The 16,653-nt window shown below is 34.4% G+C and overlaps 1 protein-coding gene across 1 annotated transcript in view; it reads right to left on the minus strand.

Moving 5' to 3' along the window:
- Positions 1-5,089, minus strand: part of LOC128224130 (regulator of G-protein signaling 3-like) — a 59,288-nt gene extending 54,199 nt beyond the window's left edge. Inside the window, exons 1-2 of the mRNA XM_052933818.1 lie at positions 4,376-5,089; positions 4,014-4,127 (exon numbers count right to left, since the gene is read on the minus strand). The gene's annotated coding sequence lies outside the window, so the exon portion shown is untranslated. The remainder of the gene's footprint in view (positions 1-4,013; positions 4,128-4,375) is intronic.
- Between the last annotated feature and the right edge of the window lie 11,564 nt (positions 5,090-16,653).

The raw sequence follows: 16,653 nt of genomic DNA on the forward strand, positions 1-16,653 counted from the left end.
AAGGCTAAGTATAAAAAATGCTCCCAGGATTATACTGATGAAATAACGCCATGGTAACACTGGGATAGAACATGCACTAACTGCAACACCATGGTAACACTGGGATAGAACATGCACTAACTGCAACACCATGGTAACACAGGGATAGAACATGCACTAACTGCAACACCATGGTAACACTGGGATAGAACATGCACTTACTGCAACACCATGGTTACACTGGGATAGAACATGTACTTCCTGCAACGCCATGGTAACACTGGGATAGAACATGCACTCCCTGCAATGCCATGGTAACACTGGGATAGAACATGAACTTCCTGCAACGCCATGGTAACACTGGGATAGAACATGCACTTCCTGTAACGCCATGGTAACACTGGGATAGAACATGCACTTCCTGTAACGCCATGGTAACACTGGGATAGCACATGCACTTTCTGTAACGCCATGGTAACACTGGGATAGAACATGCACTTACTGCAACACCATGGTTACACTGGGATAGAACATGTACTTCCTGCAACGCCATGGTAACACTGGGATAGAACATGCACTCCCTGCAATGCCATGGTAACACTGGGATAGAACATGAACTTCCTGCAACGCCATGGTAACACTGGGATAGAACATGAACTTCCTGCAACGCCATGGTAACACTGGGATACAACATGCACTTCCTGTAATGCCATGGTAACACTGGGATAGAACATGCACTCCCTGCAATGCCATGGTAACACTGGGATAGAACATGCACTTTCTGTAACGCCATGGTAACACTGGGATAGAACATGCACTTCCTGTAACGCCATGGTAACACTGGGATAGAACATGCACTTCCTGCAATGCCATGGTAACACTGGGATAGAACATGCACTTACTGCAACGCCACAGTAAATCTGGAATAGAACATGCACTCCCTAGAACGCCATGGTAACGCTGGGATAGAACTTGCACTCCCTGCAACGCCATGGTAACACTGGGATAGAACATGCACTTCCTGCAATGCCATGGTAACACTGGGATAAAACATGCACTTCCTGCAATGCCACGGTAATACTGCAAATGAACATGCACTTCCTGCAACACCATGGTAACACTGCACAACCTGTCGCAGACAAGAGAAGTCAGAAAATTGATAAATGTATTTTGGTTAAAAACATTTATAAAGTTTCAAGCAAATGCACCATTTACTAACTATCAGCAATATAATTTTGCCTTTTTATTTCAGATTTTAAACACTTTGAAAAGGAAATTTGTATTGATGGTAATTTAACATCAAATAATTATTTTTGAACAATTCTCATGTGGTACCATGTTACATTATATGCAACACTTCTGACAGCAGTAATTTGGTGCATTGCTCTTGTTAGTCTGAAAATCACTCATACCCCAGTACAAAAGAGAATGCACCAAGCCTGGCACCGACACTTCATTAGAAGTATTGACAAGACGGCCACAAATAGTCATCATTACGGTTTGTTTTACTAACAAGGCACCTGGTATGGAGCCATAAATGTCAAAACATATTGTATATATCTGCTAGATACATGTACCAGGATAAATAATAAAACAAGAGTACAACAAGCAGATTCCATTGCTCATCATGCTGTTTGTTACATGCAAGTCAATTAAGGGGCATAATCTTAACAACTTTTTGAATTATGTGCTTGGCTACAAAGGAGCTTATTGTAACCATCAACACGTGTACCAATTTTCAAATTAAGTGTTCAAGATTTTACACATGCCACTTGATAATGAGCATATTTTTAGCTCCAAGAAAAAAAGCTGTGGTTTTGTGATAGCTTTGGTGTCGGCTTGCTTGTCATTCACAACTTTACAAAAAAACTGTTCAAAATATTCAAATGCAACTTTAAGCATGTCGCCAGTGAATATACTCAGCAAGGCCTTTAACTCTGACTTTTCTAAAACAAAATATTCCATTTTTTTCGATAAATAAAGTGAAGCCAAAACTTTATCTTTATCTGAATTAAAAAACCATTCAAGATATTTAATTGAAACTTATTTTGCCAGAAACAACCTGAACATTTATAGCAAGGCCCTTAACTCTGACTTAAATAATTTTCCAGTCTTCCCCCTTTCTGTAAAAAATACAACAGAGGAGCACTTGACATTGAAAAACAACCTCTTGTTAATGAAACCATCAACCATTAAAACCATCAACATTCTTTTAACATAACAGGTTAAAATTATTTTTGATATTCAGCTTCTTAATATACTACAGAATGTACCTTAAGACTGTTATCAAAATATGTTTGTTCGTTATATATATATATATATACTAATTAATACAACAGCTGCAAGACTAAGGAGTAACAGCCTCTTGGGCACATGGTGGGCACTTATTTTCCTCCATATCAGACATGCCTTCTTCGTGTTTACAGTATTGGGCGTGGATATCTCTCGCGGCATGTTTTCCCATACCTGGCTACCCGAACTTACACAATCTCAGGATTTTAAAGGATATTGATAGTGATATTAAAGTGACTCGCTCATGTTTTTGGACAAAAATTTAGTTTTCCCAGTAATACATATGAAAACACTTATTTTATCATTATTTAACTCTATGATATCAAACATATACAATTATACCCTAAAAAAGTATTTTCGTTTTAGTGGGGTTCAAACCCACGCCGGTAAAGTCAAGAAAAAAGCAGCCAGCTAGTCCTCACGGCAACCCGGACTTTATAAAAAAAAATGGATATGTTGACTATTAAGGATACATTGATAACATCACATTGTAATGTCAATCAACCAATCACACAATACCACAGCTGTAATTCATTTTCAAACAACTTACTTACCAGATTGTGGTCTTCAAAGACGATATTTTAGCAAATATGAACATTTCTTGAAGGGTTCCAGGTGTCGCGTAATGCCCACGCTCACTTAACTTTCGTGATAGTTCGTTCAGTAACCAACCAACAACTGTTCAAGTGTTCTAAGTCTTTATTGTTCCACGTTCTTTCTAAGTATAATAATCAGTATATAATACAGCATGACATTTAAGGTAATCTCGCATCCTAACTGCCGTCCATTAAGGACCCTAATTTCTTGCCATACACAAAAAGAACGTATTCTACAGTCATGAACTGTCCCGCTAATTGGTCTAATAGCCAGCGGCTATCACGAAATGTCAGCATCTAAGTAAGTCTACATTTGATCACCATGATGAAGTATTTGTTTTTTGTCACAAATAAACTTTGAATTCTATTATTGATTTTTGTTATTACTTTAAAGTGTTTTATACGTAACTTTTATGTTACGCGACACTTTAAAGTGTTTATACGTAACTACGTACGTGACACAGGTTCTGGTTCTTTTGTTTTAAAACTCCTTATGATTTGCCACATTTTATTTCGTAATTAAAAAAAAAAGTGCATTTTGCAAACCATGAGCGAGTTACTTTAAAGGTATGAAAAGGCATAGTCGAAATAAAATATATTTCTAAAGTATTTTATAACAAGGTTATTTGAAAACCTTAAAATGGGTGAAGTTTGGTAGGAACTATTGAAAGTAGAATTCAAATTACTGCGCATCATGATGTCGATGTCAGCAAACAACTATGCACACACTATTTTGTGTCATGTATCAAAAGAGCATTTACAGAGTTTAAGACATGCAAGAAAAGTATCAATCATGTGTACATATGCTGATCAACCATGAGGCAACTCCTTGATTTCCCATCATATACTTATTTTTTTTTGAGTGTCTAAAAAACTTAAACTTTTTTGGTAAATTAATTCATAGTCAATCACAATTGCTTGGCATAAAATGACTCAATATGATGCAAACTAAATTGTTGTTATTCTAATTCTTCATTTTTCATATGTCTTCCATTACCATACATTCTGTTGGATAAAAATATACCATAATAATGGTTCTTGAAACTGAATTCCAATATTTTCAGGTGGGAAGAGTGTTCAAGGACAGGGGCATGTTACCTGAAACAAGATATTATTTTTTTGCCTAACAAATATTGAATATTTTACCTTGGGTATAAGTCTCAACCTTGTTGTCCAACAAGAAAAACAAAGCATCATGGCCGCATCCCAACATAAACCCCTTGTGTGAGATGAGGATATCATCACAACCATCACACATTCCTGGAGAAAATTTAGAAAAGAACATACAGTATCCACCACCATCAAAATAATATTTTTCAAAAACATTTTGAAGACTATAATTATGTTCATTCCATTTTAAGATTATGACCAAAAAGCACTAATTTATAAACTAGATTGGACTAATCTAATATTAATTAAATTTGTTTTAAACTCAAAACCCAAGTCTTGATTTGTGCAAATTTCCATCACTGAAATTAAAAGGTATTTGTTCATAATGTCAAACCTACCAAAGAAAACTTGTCCCATAATAAAAATTCATCCTTGACCAGTCAAATTTATAATTTATTCATAAACATCCTTTATTGGATTCACAGCATCTTAGGGGTTGCAGGTTGAGTCCCACTCAAGGGGCTACTGCGTAAATTGAAGTATTCTCCTTTTTTACGCAGACAAATTTTAACACAACTCGGCAACTCCTATAAAGTCAGAAACATAATCCAATTAATTGTCTCCCATTTATTAGATTTGTTTCAATTCATATCATTATCCACCAGCATGTCAACATTCAGTAGAGGGCACAAGTTGACTTCATTATACAGTCACCAGCTGATTGAGAGTCAACTAAAACCAGAGGGGTGGCTCTTAAGAGAACATCCTTTCTTTTTTTAGAAAATGTTGGTGCTGGTGTCCATCGCATCATAATGGTCTTCACAGCATTTTGGCTTTATAAATGTCTTCTGTTGAATAAACCCCACAATTTTAGGGTAAATACAATGTTTCTCTCTTGTTGCATTGGAATTCAATTTTTAGTCCCATGGGGGATCAGGGGGAATGCTGTCGGTCAAGCCATGATGCAGCCATATACCGGTAGGTGCATCATTAACTTCAAGACTGACTGATATCAATAAACTTCTCCAAGGCTTACAGCTTCTCATCCCTGTATCCTGCAGATACTGTATGCAGCTGTGAGAAATTGCCAGTTAAATGTTAGTAATGCCAGAGCATCTAACCTTGGACTGCTTGGCTGAGAAATCGACACCTTTCATTCCTCACTATCTCAGACTACCTTTAAATATGTAATAATGTAATATTTAATATGCATTGAAATAAGAAAAAAACATAGCAAAATGCCAAATTACTAATAGAATAGTAGAAGTTATCACCTACAAAGAAATGAGTGCATTTAACGCACTAACATGGCCTTAAGATATAATATTCATTAAAATAAAAAAAAATAGCAAAAGGCTAAATTATATTATATTCATTACCATCAAAGAAATGAGTGCATTTAACACACTAACAATGTCAGTGACTTAGCACGTGCAAACCATATTTTTGCCGCAAAAAAATGATGACTAACCAATGTAAATCCCCGTAGTTGGGTTTTCTGCTGAATAATCCAGCTACCAGCATATCGAGGAAGTTGTCTGTGCCAGGTTTATTTCAAGAAAACAGGTAGTAGTGTATGGGAAGAACAGATTAATATGAGCGCCTACATAGGATAACTGATGCTGTTTCTGACAACTGACAACAAAATGAATAATATGTTTTCAAGCTTTTTTTCAAAATATATGATAAAGTATTATAAGTTGCACAATTTGAGATAAAACATCTTAAACTTATTGAATGTAAGCCCTATCATTAGAATTCTGCTACGGTTCCTGGTACCATTGTTTGAAATAAACAGGATACAGATTTTCAGATGATTCAAAGATTCAACTGAATCCTTAAACTATTGATGGATGGTTTGTTTTGTATCGAAAATAAATCAACACACTTTCTAAGATATTATTCTAAGAACAGTGGTTGAAATTAGCACAAGCCCCCAAGATCTGCACTGGTAAAATGTCTTCTGGGCTTGCTCAAATTCTGAATTTTATATAGCAGGGCTTGTTCAAAAATATGATTCCATGCAGTAGTATAAGAATTTGGGCTTTTTCATCCGAAAGTCTAATTTCAATGACGGCAAGAAGATGAGCAATTCTAATCCAATTCAGTTGTTTTTTCGGCCCAATATTTCAGCCCCATTCCCTTCCTGAAAATGTATATATTTTTCCCTGACCAGGAAAAAAATTAACTTTTTATGGAGGAACATTGACCTCTATAATAATATATAAACATTAAGCAAATGTAGCAATATAGTACCATATATGAATTTGTTGATATATTTGTTGAATAAAAGGTTTGAAAACAACTTGAACATTATGTAAATCATGTTAACCCTTAAGCTGCTGATGGCGATTTTAAAAGCTTTGCAAACAGCTTGGAACCAGACCAGACGCCGAGTAACTCGGCGCCTGGTCAGGTTCCAAGCTGTTTGCCACTCAGTCAATATATCCCCAAAGTTTTAAGTAAATTGAAAGAAATTTAGAATAAACCAGACGACATTTTTGAGCAGACAACAATTTACCCAGCATGCAAAGGGTTAATATTTTCCCCCTTTTTGTATTAAATGCTGTGTTTTTCCCCTATCAAGGAGCCCCTGCCACCATTCCCTTGAGAGTGGAAAAAATCGCTACTATTAATTTGAAGCATACATGTGTACAATTATGGCATGAATTCATTTTAATAGAACCTGTATTTCTCTTTCACTGAAAATATGTGTTTAAGACCATCAGAGACAATACAAACAAGACCGTCATGTGTTTCATTTTTGTTGCAATGTATTTTACCTGTTAAGATTAGGAGAAAATTAACAGTAAATGATGCCATTGCTCAATGAAACCCCTTCCAAAAGAAACATCCATTATAGATAAATTAATTAAAATGCCTCTTCCAGCTCCAAAAAATCTTTCAACACAATCATACTAGGGAAGTTTAGTCTAGCAACATGAAGAAGTGGCCCTTTACATTTGGCAAAGACTTTTTTTTCTCTTACAAAAATACAACCCAGCCTCTTTCTGTGTTGATAAAATGTATCTTTGTATTTAAACACATAGCATTCAAGTTCATGAAGATATTATCATTTCCTTGATACCATGTCTCTAATAAAATAATCTACATAAATGTTGCATTGATGTACAGGTACATGGCAGTATCTGCAGGGAAACTGATTTGTCTAGGCATCTCGTAAACTTATTTACTTTTGCAATTAAAACCCAAACATCTATTGATGTAATCAATGCAAAGGAAAGTTGGTGTTTTTTTAATAAAACATTTAAACAAATTTTCATCTTTATTTGCTTACTTTGTTTATTTTTACGTCACTTGTCTTCAAAATTTAAATACAATCTATGTTAATCATTGTCAGCCAATGATAGGTACAATGATTATGATCTATATACAAGACCGGGTGGTCTTATTCTGTGGGGAAAACCAGAATAATAAAAGGAAACTCTCTTATGCACTTTGGTGAGTGCAAGTCAAACTGAATTTCACATTTTTACCTAACATATACCAAAGAGATGTTAAAGGGACTGTACACCAGATTGGCACCAAAAAAGTTTTTTCTGTAACAAATTTCAGGACAATTATTTAATAATATGGTTTACTCTTTGATATCATAATTGTAAAAAAACATACCAAAATGTAGAAAAAAAATTGAGTCGGACACCGGCTTTGAACCGGTGTCGCCAGAATTGCAGTCCAGTGTTGTATCCACTTTGCTACGAAGGCTTACCCTAAGCAGCTGGAATATTTAAGCTATATACCTAACATGGTCATATCACGTGATAATATCGACTAGCCAATCACACATAAGGAATGAGTTCTACTAGGTAGACATACCTAGTAAACTTTTTTAATGGAAAAATATGAAAAAACTGCGAAAAATAAATTAATTGTTAACTATGTGGTACTTCGGTTAGTAAGTTTCAATGCATTGTACACATCGACACCAAGTTTATGTTAGTTTTCGACAAATTCTTTTTTTTTCGCTGTTTCATCACACGGAGTACAGCCCCTTTAAAAAAGCTATTGCAGTCATGCAAAACAAGACCAAAAGTAATCGACCTAGTTTACTTTTCATTACAATATACGAGAAAAAGAGAACCGGGATTCTGTACAAAAAAACGACCTACCGTATTGTGTTTGATTTAATATATGTTATAAATGCCTCACCAACCTTAATTTTTCGGCTCTGATTTTGACATTTTTCCGCTGTGTCCTATCTTTTGTTTTTTGGTTTTTACCTGTTTTCTCACCATTTTTAGCCTGCGTCCTATCTTTGCTAGCTTCCTATACATAGTATTATACGGTATATCAGGGCTTACAGAATTTATCACTATTGTAGAAAAAATAATACATATAATGGTCAGATTTTAACTTGTTCACTTAAAAAATGCACATATTTTAGGAAATAACAAAACAAAACTTACTCATGCAAAAAAAAGTGTTAAGGATCAGGAGGAAAATATAGGGTCAGGAGGAGTGTAAAAAAAGTACGAATTGAAGGTTAACAACTTTTAAATATGCATTTACATGGATAAAATGGTCAGATTATTTATTTGATGCAATGTGCATCATTTAGCAACTGATGTGCAATTATTATGTATGTGCTAAAGCAGTAGTATCGTGGACCTATAAACCATAATTCCATGGTAGTATCACACTTACTGATTTCAGGTTCAAGCATATAAATGATCAAGATGATACTATGTTTAAAGAATGTATTACCAAGTGATATATTTGTCCGATAGTAAATAGAAATGCTTGGTCTGATTCAATTTGATTATTGATAGCTGGGACCAATAACAAATCCCACTCCCAGTTGATAGGAAATGGATTCTAAAGTAAACATGTGAAGAAAGATGTGCCCAGTGTTGGGCTTGATCCCACGACCACCGGACCACTAACCAACTGAGCTAAACAGGCCGCTGGTACTTACCCACACGCATTACTATCCTCCCCCATTAACCTTTGGGGTCCTTTGTTTTTGCTGAACTTGAAGGGACAGCACGCTGAAGAGATAGTGGTGGGATACAAGAAAGTCCGGTTGCGATACCCTAGCTCTTTTTCGAAGACACGCTTTGGTTCATTTGGCTACCAGACAAATCGGCCCCTTACCAAATCAGCCCCTAGTTGATACGGTTACCTTTTCGGCCCCTTACCAAATCGGCCCCATCCAGTAGACGTTTCGGCCCCTTATTACGGAGACGTTTCGGCCCTTATTATTGTTTTTTTTCTATTTTTAAATATAAGAGAAAAACCATAAAATTTCATTTTTTATTTTTATAGAAGTTTTAATGAGATATGTTTATTGACATAAATCAATATCTAATATGCATAAAAGGTATTGATAAAAAATACATTTAAAAGAAAATAACTTTTTACTTGAACACATATATACATATATTTACACCTCAACTTCCACTCCTTAAATGAACTGCCTTTAGGCAATTGCGTTCATCAATCGATGAACGCAACATCTTCGGATATGTTCGGATCGTAATTCATAGCATAACAATATACATGAAAGCTATTGATCTTGTTATTGGTTGTATTGTGTCAGCAGGTCCCGTAAAATATAGATCAACATTTTAGAAAGTGTTACTTTATTATATTTTAATAAATTGGTGCCTTAAGTGTTTCAATTTTTACGTTTTAAAGTGATTTCAAGTGGTTGATCTTTTCCCGCGTTATTGTGACGTCATTTGAAAAAAATGTTTCCGGTTATAGTCGGGTCGTTCTATTTACAGAATGGGTAAGAACGGATTACTGAAAGGTTTTCTTAAATGAAAAGAAGTAGATTTTTAACAATTCTTGAATGAAATAATGACTTATTGGTGTAAATATAAGGAATGAATTGCGGGGTTGATGTCATTATCGGGGATATGAACGCAATTGGGTTGGTCAAAGTACGCGTGGAGTCCTTCGGACTCCACACACATTGACCAACCCAATTGCGTTCATACCCCGATAATGACATCAACCCCGCAATTCATTCCTTAAATGAACATATTTTTTTTATACATTTATTCATGAGAATTTTTTTTAGAATAAATCGAGTTAAAAAATAAATCTTTATACTTCGAACTAATCTTGAAATAATCTTCAAACTAATATACTTAAGTATGTTGCTAATATTTACAAGAGGTATAATGATATTTGTTTTACATAAAGTCCACTGAAAAAACTGTATCAAGCACCTATCGCCCGCCGTAGATTCCACCAACATTTTTCAAATGCACGTGACCTTATGCGAGTCATATGAGTCCCACTCAGCCATTATACTGACATCAATGTCTACATAACGCTGTCGACGCTGACGGCCAAGGGCTACCTCCGACACAAGATGATGCGTAAGCTTGACCATCTTTGACCCCCTCAACTGCAGGCTCGTCGCTAATAAGTGGCCTGCAGCCACAGGTGCTGAACATAGCACAGAACGGACTGACACCAGTGGAAGGCACACCCATTTATTTGACTCCCCGGAAAAACGGATCGGAGGGCCTGCCATAGACTTTAAAGGAAAAATATATTATGATCCATCCATCTCTTTACATATTTTATATGATCATTTTTACCATGATGCATGTATATTGTGACTATGTTTATTTTGTCATTTTAATATATGGCTACCTCCTTCAAAATCCAAGATTCACCACCCAGTTTATACAATTGTTTTGATATACCAAAAATGCTTTGAAGTTATCAACTGTGATCAACTAAGATACCTTTTTAGATGGATAATAATTCATGAAAAAAGAAATCTGATAGTTATAATTAAGGAATGAATTGCGGGGTTGATGTCATTATCGGGGTATGAACACAATTGGGCTGGTCTAAGTGTGTGGAGTCCGAAGGACTCCACGCGTACTTTGACCAGCCCAATTGCGTTCATATCCCCGATAATGACATCAACCCCGCAATTCATTCCTTATATTTATACCAATAGTTCATTATTTTGTTAAAAATCGTTAAAAAAATACTTCATTTCATTTCTGATTATCTTTCAGTAATCCTTTCTTACCCATTCTGTAAATAGAACGACCCAACTGTTACCGGAAACATTTTTTTAAATGACGTCACAATAACGCGGGAAAAGATCAACCACTTGAAATCACTTTTAAACGTAAAATTGAAACACCTTTGGCAACAAAACGTTTAAAATATAATAACTTAGCACTTTCTAAAATGTTGATTTATATTTTACGGGACCTGCTGACACAATACAAACAATAACAAGATCAATGGTTTTCATGTATATTGTTATGCGATGAATTGCGATCCGAACATATCCGAAGATGTTGCGTTCATCGATTGATGAATACAATTGCCGAAAGGCAGTTCATATAAGGAATGGAAGTTGAGGTGTAAATATGATGTTATATTTTTCGAGACAGACGGTCTTATGGCGAATTGTCACATTCCACATGGGTGTCAGGCTTTGGAACTGTGACACTTAACAAGTTTATTCGTCTACACTCAGGTCACAAAAAATGACAAAAAGTCCACAGCAACTAAACGTAATCATGAATAAGTGTGCATTTTTATATTTAAAATTAGTAGGGTACATACTTCTTTTAACTAAACTAGATGATTTTAAAAAGCGTAGTTTTTACAACTATTAAGTAATGATTTCTTATATTCTGGGAACAGTGTCAAACTTTAATATGCATTGAAACGTAAAGGTATATTGAAAAACAGTTTACCACATTTATCAGTTGAATTTGAATGACCAAAATATGGAAAGACATATAAACGATTGAATTTGTGGCCACGTGGCCACGTAGCTTTAAATTTAATCATGCATTATCTTAGATTTATTGATACTTTTATGACATGAAATTTCACCTTGACATCTACTTAGCTGAACTTCAGTAATTTACAGAAAAAAACATGAAAGAAACCCGCTAATATAGATCTTTAAATGTTGATAACACCATGTCAGACACGCGTGTGCTTCAAGTATAATGTCCACAAATGCCCACGTGTTAGTTATAAACATTTTGACACATATTCTGCCAGTCCGGTGTCAATGACAACAGCTTTGATATATATAATTTGGTAACATTTGCATTTTATTCAAAATAACATCAATTATGGGATAACTCGCTGTAATATACATAGCCATATCTTGAAAGATTTATTATACATTTTAGGGTTGTCTACATAGCACTAATATTGCTAACACTTACCTGTATCGCAGACTCTGTGACTTTACAGATCTCATGTACAACGTCTTTTGTAATAAAATTTGAAAATTTATATGTTTTTTCTTTCTATTAAATAAAAAATAAAATAAAAAGTAAGGGGCCGAAATGTCTCTGTTGAAATTCAATAAGGGGCCGAAACGTATCGAGTCAAATTAATTAAGGGGTTACAAAATGGCATGGCCGAAACGTCTTAGGGGCCGATTTGGTAGTAGGTCGATTTGGTAAGGGGCCGATTTGTCTTGCTCCCGTTCTTTTACGTGCTCGGTGTAAAGCTAGTCGCCCAAAACTTAATAAAAATCAATTCAACTCCTCATAGGAAAACACGGTTGTCATTTGATGATCTTAAAATTAAAAAGCCCTGCTTAAAAGCCTTATTAAAGTATCACATTTTTGTACAATAAACAGTAGCCAAATTTCAACTAAGGGAGTTAAATATGCACTGAAATGGCTACATTACACTATTTTTACTTCGAGATACATGCAATCGCATACGCAGTGATCTCCCCTAAAAGGTTTCGGAGAGGCTCATTGTTAGAATTTGTTCTTATATTACTTGATAACTGTGTAACCATTGACCATCAAAAATCACATATATGTTTTAATGCTTGTGTTCGCGTGGACATAATACCTAATGTATTTGAAATAAACTCTAAAAACTCAATGTACATTGAAAGGAAATTATAACTTCATTTGTATTTATAATATTTATTCCAGAAAATGTTACTGTTATTGGGTCACAAACAAGCGTGGAATTAACTAAAGACGACCTGCGTATACACACTTAAGAATAAAATCAGTGAATAATTTATACAACTTTGAGAAATTTTAAGTAAAACATGAATACACTTTATATTTTAGGGAAACTATTGATGATCTACAAAGTAGTTTAAATGTTTTACATGAGTATAAATGGGGACTTTAAGTGAAGAAAGAGAAAGATAAGATTATAGTGTATCGCAAAAGGGGCAGTTTACGCAAAACGGAAAATATGTTATATGACAAAGATAATCTCGAAATAGTAAATTATTAAAATAACTTTGGGTCAGGTTTGTTTACACTGGCTCTTTTCAAAAAAGGCGACTCGCTCATGGTTTGGCACCAACACTATTTGTTCCCTTTAATGCATCTAAAACACTCATATTATAAAAAAATAAACTCTTCCATACCGAAATTTCAGGAAAAATACAACAAATTCGTGTGACTCTAGTAGTGTAATTTAATACAATGCTGTAAAGCATACTTTTTGACATTTCATATAATTTTGGCGCAAAACTATCTCTTTCTTTCTCAGATAGCATGTTCGGTACCGATAAACTTCTATGAAGGCATGTGTTTTATCCCAAAAGGATGACGAGAACTGTCCCCAATTGCCGCTGAACGTTCCGAAACGATAGCCGTGGGGGAGGACGTGGGGCGGGGTATGGGTTTGGGGCGAAGAAACATTCCCTTCAAAACCGAGCGAAAACCACATCGTTCTTAATTTATTATTGATATGTAGGTTTTATCTTGTGTGTCTCTTGTTGGTTGTCTGCTTGTTTTTCTACCACTGCCCCAATTTGTGATTAAACAATCTATATATATGGTTATTTGGTGTCGGGCTTGTTTCTGCTGTTTCCGTTGCATTATTTACAACTCAATAAAGTTTTAGCCCTTTGCAACTATATTCCATCTTATCGATTCAACATAGTTGCCATGTCGTGACACACGATAATTAATTAACGTCGTCATTCTAATAATTTGGGAACAAATCATAATGCAAGTAGGCTCCATGCTAATGATGATAATGCCACTCATTTATTCCCGCTGAAGCTACTACCACGTTTCAATATACGTAAAATACACATTATAAAAACCAGTTACTGTTGTGCAACGATATAATAAATTTGGGTTTAAAACAAATACTAAAAAATATGATAGTAATTAATATAGACAGTGTTTCAGTCATTTTTTCATTCATCAAATCACACTTTCCTTTTTTAAGATGTATACTACAAATTACTCGCTGCACAACAGTTGATTTAAATGTAAAGCATTAATAAGATACAAGATACAAGTTACAAGAATCTTTATTTACAGTCGAGTATATGCTAACAAGAAACATTACTTTAATCAGCTATTAAAACATAGATAACATATCAAAACATAACAAAGAGCTGGTGATCCGGAAATAAAAGCATTAAAGTTTTAAATGGGTACAATATTTGAACAATTATTTACAAAAGCCATTTCATGCATAAATAACAAAAAGTAAAAATGGATTAGAGCACTGTATACAGTGATAACATCAACTAGTTTTCCCGGCTGTACGGGTATTCCACACGAGCACGGTTCCTCTAGTTGATATATCACTGTAAAATGGTTAGTTCTTTCAAGAGTATAAAGTATAGATAAACAGCAAAATTGTAAGTAGCATTATATGTACATGGAAATTACAGCATGGTACAGTGATGTGTTGTTTGTAAAAATGTTATAATTTATTCAGCTTGCTAGAAAATATCTTTTGAAAGTATTGCCAAGAGGAGGTACTGAATTTATCCTTTAATTTAATTACTACTAGATTGTTCTGCTATTATCAGAAACAGTAGCGTACAAAGACATGGTTGCTCCTAATGTTGGGTCAATCCCTACCAATAACTGATGTCAAAGTCCGGCCACCGTCCTGACAATATCAGCACCTACCACTATGTAAGAATATTAATGAAAGTCCCAAATCGTAACACCTTAACAAATACATCACAAAAAACAAACAAGTAGTCGTATGTGTTTGACATAATTTTATGATACTTATATATGTATATAAATTTTAAACAATTTTGAATAGATATTATCCCTTGTTAGGAAACCTTTTCAACATACAGTAAAAGTTATTCTTTGCAGCTGTAAGCGAGTGTAGCTATATTGTGTGTTCTTCTATTCCAAATCGCTTTAATCCACCTGGTACACTATTCAACAACAAAGTAGTGTACTCTCAGACAAACAGAAGGGATAAGAAGTTGGCGATACAACAGTACTGGTTTATATTTCAACATACAAACATATAACAAATAACTCTTTTCCCCTTACTTTAATACAGTATTCTTTCAGCAAAAGATTGCAACAGTCTTCGTCACATTGTGGTGTAGTTTGCAGACTGTAAGATTTTTTTTGCATGAGTATTATTTTCTTTCAAAAAACATCAAATCTTGGTTGACATCAGGTGATTAAACCACTTAACTCTATGTAGTGTCATCTTATCATTGAGCGCACGTAAAACTAACGTACGATCAAGAATGATAATTAGATATTAATTTAGTGTTCAATACATTTTTAAAAGGTTTACTTGGCAAATTCAAATACACTCATGTATTGTTTTTTCGCTAGCCTTTTATACTATATTAAATATGTGCATACGTTTTCTTCGTATATTACAAAATAAATACACATACTTCAAAATAATTTGCCCCCCCCCCCCCCCCCCCGCTCCCCCAGATAATGCCTATTCATGACCATTCAGAAATATCAGTTCGGAAAAGGGATCGCACGATACGTGTGTTGATCACAATGTCTCTATATTGTTTATAAACAGGTTATAAATATACTAAGTATGACAGAAAACTCAAACGTAAAATACTCCAAAAATGACAATTTGAAGTTCTGTCATGTCGCGTGGTTTTAACAATGGGTTCATCGTGCAAGCGTTCGTAAAAAACCCTTCCATACTTGGATATTTCAGCAGACTGGCGATTCTCAAAAACTCGGGTGTCCATATTTATATTTTCCCACTCTTTATCTGTTATTTCATTTAAACCTAGTTTTTATACCAACTTCTGTTTAACAGATATACATGTGTCATTTGATGGGATAGTCTTTGCATATAGAAACTTAATATAGGTAATGCTGTTCCTTAATGATATCATTAAACTAGGTATTTTACAACACTTTAATTTGTACAATATTGATTTTGAGTCATTGGTAGGGATTTGAAAATTGTCTGTAATAAAGTATATCTTTATTTCATTTGGAATGCTATGTATTAGGGACAACATTTTTAGATAGTCGTGTTGATTTACTTGATATATTGATTGAAATGTTTCAAAATCATACCATGTTTTTGACCGAAAATCAAATAGTAGCCATATAATTTTAATCCCTCTTTCATACCTAGCTTCATAAAAAAGGCTTTCGTTATTAAGTTTAATGGACTCGTTATTTTAGATTATGACATTTCTTTCTATAGACTCCTGATCAGTTTTTGTATTTTGCTTCCATGCATTTAATATATCGATTTTATTAAAGTGTTGTCCAAGTTGCATTCAAAAATTAAACTCCCTCCATTTTTACTGAACCTTGTTCTGTAGAATTCTTTCCAAAGACTTGTGTTTGATTCGTCAATATAACGCCTTATCCAGCAGGCTTTTAGTGAGTAGGACAAACTCTCTATGTTTGGAACTTTTATACCGCCTATTATTATAGGTTGAATTAATGTATCT

Source organism: Mya arenaria, chromosome 17 (assembly GCF_026914265.1).
Source record: "Mya arenaria isolate MELC-2E11 chromosome 17, ASM2691426v1".
NCBI classification, from domain to species: Eukaryota; Metazoa; Mollusca; class Bivalvia; order Myida; family Myidae; genus Mya; species Mya arenaria.